Raw genomic sequence first — 4,632 nt, 5'->3', positions numbered from 1 at the left:
ACGTGATCTTGCGAAGTTGCCCAGGCTGGTCTTAAACTCCTGGGCTCAAGCAGTCCTCCTGCCTCAGCCTCTGAGTAGCTGGGACTACAGGCATGTACCACTGTACCCAACACATTTATCTTATTCCTAGTTGATTTAACAGATAATAGTTTGTTTAAAAATGAATAATACCAACAATGTATTTGATCATATATGCTTATATACACTGGGAAATGAATAACAGTAATGATACAAGGGAAAGAAATGCTAACAGAAAGAAAAAAACTCTGCAAAATATTTTAAAGAGGTTTTTTACTCTGTGCCCATATGAATGACCATTGCCCAGAGAACACTCTCAAGAGTCCTGAGAAAGCGTGCCTGAGGTGGTTGGGTTATGATTTGGTTTTATACATTTCAGGAAGACAGGAATTGTAGGTAAAAATCATAAATCAATACACGGAAGGTGTACATTGGTTCAGCCTGAAAAGTCAGGACATCTCAAAGCAGAGACTTAAAAGTCACAAGTGGGTTTTAAGGATTCTTTAGCTGGCAATTGATTGAAAGAGTTCAGCTTTGTCTTAAGACTTGAAGTCAGTACAAAGGAATGCTTAATGGAGTCTGCGATCTGTCACATGGTACTATACCAGAGTTAGTTTGGTAAGCAAATCATATTATACCAGGTTAATTAAACAAAATTTTTTTTATGGTTTGAAGGGCATGATTTAACCCTTTCCTTGCATTGACTTCAGTCTTATTCCAAATTTTATATTGCCAGAAATAATTCATTCTGTCACTCCTATAATCTCTATTTTAAAATTAATGCTGGTCAGTTATACTTAAAACTCTAACAGGGAGGGAGTATAATGAGGCATCTCTACCTCTCTTCTTGTCATGACCAAGACCCAGTTTTTCAGGTTTCCCTGGGGTCCCCTTGGCCAAGAGGGGGTTTATTCAATTGGTTGGAGGATTTAAGATTGTGTTTTTAGTTTACAGGAGGAAAGAATTAGGATTATTTTGTTATTTTACCATACTTGTAATACGTATGAAGTGGTATAGTGTTATTTGAAAGTGGGCTTGAATTAGTTGTAAATGTATGCTGCAAACTCTTGGGAAACCACTGAAAAAAAGTAAAAAAGAAATACAACTGGGCTGGGCATGGTTGCTCATGCCTGTAATCCCAGCACTTTGGGAGGCCAAGCAGGTGGATCACTTGAGGTTAGGAATTCAAGACCAGCCTGGCCAGCATGATGAAAAATACTAAAATACTAAAAATACAAAAATTAGCTGAGCATGGTGGTTTGCACGTTTAATCTCAGCTACTCAGGAGGCTGAGGCAGGAGAATCATTTGAACCTGGCAGGCAGAGGTTGCAGTGAGCTGAGATCGTGCCACTGCACTCCAGCCTGAGTGACAGAGTGAGTGAGACTCCATCTCAAAAAGTAAAAAGAAGTGTAAGTGATATGCCAAGAAAGGAGAGAAAATGGAATCATGTAAAATGTCCAATTAAAACCACAAAAGGCAGAAAAAGAGAAGACAAAATTAGAAACAAAAACAAGGGCAACAAGTAATAACATGGTAGATATTAATCCAACTATATCAATAACAACTTTGAATATCAATGGTCTAAATGCACCAATTAAAAGAGATTTTCAGACTGGATCAACAAACAAGACCCAACTATGTGTTCCCTACAGGGAAGCCTCTTTAAATTATAAAGACACATGTACATTAAAAGTAAGTGCACAGAGGCCAGGCACAGTGGCTTACGCCTATAATCCCAGCACTTTCAGAGGCCGAGGGTGGCAGATCACCTGAGCTCAGAAGTTCAAGATCAGCCTATCCAACATGGTGAAACCCCATCTCTACTAAAAATACAAAAATTAACCAGGCATGGTGGCACATGCCTATAATCCCAGATACTTGGGAGACTGAGGCAGGAGAATCACTTGAGCCCAGCAGGCAGAGGTTGCAGTGAGCCAAGATCATACCACTGCACTCCAGTCTGGGTGACAGAGTGAGACTCTGTCTGAAAAAACAAAAAAAAAAAAGAAAGAAAGAAAGAAGGAATGGAGGGAGGGAGTGAGGGAGGAAGGAAGGAAGGAAGGGAGAATAGAGAAAAGATATACCATGCTAACACTAATGAAAAGGAAGTAGGACTTCCTATATTAATTTTAGAAGCAGAAAATTTCATGGAAAGTTATCAGAGATAGAGGGATATTACATAATGATAAAGGTGTTCATTGTTCAAGAAGGCATAACAAAACATGCTTTTACCTAAGAACACAGCATCAAAATACATGAGATAAAACTGATAGAACTGCAAGGAGAAATAGCGACATCCACTATGAAGTTAGAGTTATAGTTGGAGGCTTCAACACCTCTCTATCAGAAATAGACAAAGCCAGCAGGTAAAAAAATCAGTAAGGACTAACTCATTCGATGAGGCCAGCATTACTCTAATGTCAAAACAAAAGATATTACAAGAAAATAAAACTACAATTCATTATATCTCATGAATATAGATGCAAAAAAACTCAACAAAATACTAGCAAATGAATTCTAACAATGTATAAAAGGCCTGTGACAAAGTGGAATTCAACAAAATCTTTGTGTTTTTGTTTGTTTGTTTTGAGATGGAGTTTTACTCTTGTTGCCCAGGCTGAAGTGCAGTGGCGTGATCTCGGCTCACGGCCACCTCTGCCTCCCAGATTGAAATGATTTTCCTTCCTCAACCTCCCGAATAGCTGGGATTATGTGCCCAGCTAATTTTGTATTTTTAGTAGAGACAGGTTTTCTCCATGTTGGTCAGGCTGGTCTCGAACTCCTGACCTCAGGTGATCCACCTGCCTCCCAAAGTGCTGGGATTATAGGCATGAGCCACCATGTCAGCCCAAAATCTTAATTAACTAGATATCATAGACATCTACAGGCCACTTCATCCAATGACAACAGAATACACTTTCTTCTCAAGCTCACATGGAACATTCACCAGGATAAACCACATTCTGGGCCACCAAACACATCTTAACAAATTTAAAAGAATAGAAATTATACAATATTTGTACTCAGACTATAATATAATCAAACTAGAAATCAGTACAGAAAGATAACTGAAAAATACCCAAACACTTGGAGATTAAACAACACACTTCTATGTAACACATGGGTCAAAGGAGAAATCTCAGGATACATTTAAATATATGTTGAATTAAATGAAATTAAAATATATCAGAATTTATGAGATACTGCTTAGCAGTGCAAGCAGTATTTAGAGGGAAATTTATAACATTGAATGTATACATCAGAGAAGAAGAAAGATCTAAAATCAATCATCTAAGCTTTTACCTTAGCAAAATAGAGAACAGCAGATTAAATCCGAAATAAACAGAAAAATAAAAATTAGAGCAGAAATCAATGAAATGGAAAACAAGAAATCCATTAAATGGCTCATGCCTATAATACTAGCACTTGAAGAAGGCAAGGCAGGAGGACTGCCTGAAGCCAGGAGTTTGACACCAACCAGAGCAACATAGTGAGACCCTGTCTCTACAAATTTTTAAAAAAATGAAAATTGTCAAATGTAGTGACACATGCTATAGCCCTAGCTACTCAGGAGACTGAGACAGGAGGATTGCTTGAGCCCAGGAGTTCAAGGTTACAGTGAGCTATGATTGTGCCACTGTACTCCAGTCTGGGTGACAGAATGAGACCCTGTCTCTAGAAAAAAAAAAAGAAAAAAATTAGTTGAATAAATCAATGAAAGCAAAGCTGATTCCGCTAAGAAAAAAAAAAGAAAGAAGGCACAAACTACTATTATCAGAAATAATAATGGACATTAAAAGGATAAGCAAGGAATACTTTGAACAACCATGTTCACATATTTGAAAACCTAGATAAATGCAACAATTCCGTGAAAGACACAATCTATCAAAATCTACACGAGAAAAAAATAGACCTTCTGAATATAATTATATCTATTATAAAAATTGAATCAATAATAACTTTCTAAAACAGAAAGCACCAGATCCAGATGAGTTCACTGGTGAGTTCTACCAAATATTTAAGAAAGAAATTTTACCAATTCTCTACAACCTCTTTCACAAGATAGAAACAAAGAGAATACTTTGTAACTCATTATTTGAGGCCAGCATTACCCTAATACCAAAGACATTGCAAAAAAGACAACTACAGCCCAATATCTCTCATGAATATAGATGCAAAAAATCTCAGCAAAATATTAGCAAATCAAACTAACAATGTTTAAAAGGAATTACACACCATGACAAAGTGGGATTTATCCCAGGTATGCAAACCTGGTTCAACAGTAAGAAATCAGACCAGGTACGGTGGCTCACCACTTGTAATCCCAGCACTTTGGGAGGCTGAGGCAGGTGGATTGCTTGTGCTCAGGAGTTCGAGACCAACCTGGGCAACATAGTGAAGCCCCATCTCTACCAAAAGTACAAAAATATTTTAGCCAGGCATGGTGGCTTGCGCCTGTGGTGCCAGCTACTTGGAAGGGTGAGGTGGGAGGATCACCTGAGCCTGGGAGATGAAGGTTGCAGTAAGCCGAGATCACGCCACTGCACTCTAGCCTGGGCAACAGAATGAGACCCCTGCACTCTAGCCTGGGCAACAGAATGAGACCCCATCT

General features: G+C 38.3%; 1 protein-coding gene across 2 annotated transcripts in view; it reads right to left on the bottom strand.

The window, feature by feature from the left end:
- The window catches only part of MLANA (melan-A), a 17,357-nt gene that overhangs the window by 3,128 nt on the left and 9,597 nt on the right, over positions 1-4,632 (bottom strand). The gene's annotated exons all lie outside the window — the stretch shown is intronic.

This window comes from Cebus imitator, unplaced genomic scaffold (genome assembly GCF_001604975.1).
Source record: "Cebus imitator isolate Cc_AM_T3 unplaced genomic scaffold, Cebus_imitator-1.0 Scaffold364, whole genome shotgun sequence".
Taxonomy (NCBI): domain Eukaryota; kingdom Metazoa; phylum Chordata; class Mammalia; order Primates; family Cebidae; genus Cebus; species Cebus imitator.
This window is presented reverse-complemented; position numbering and strand designations above follow the sequence as displayed.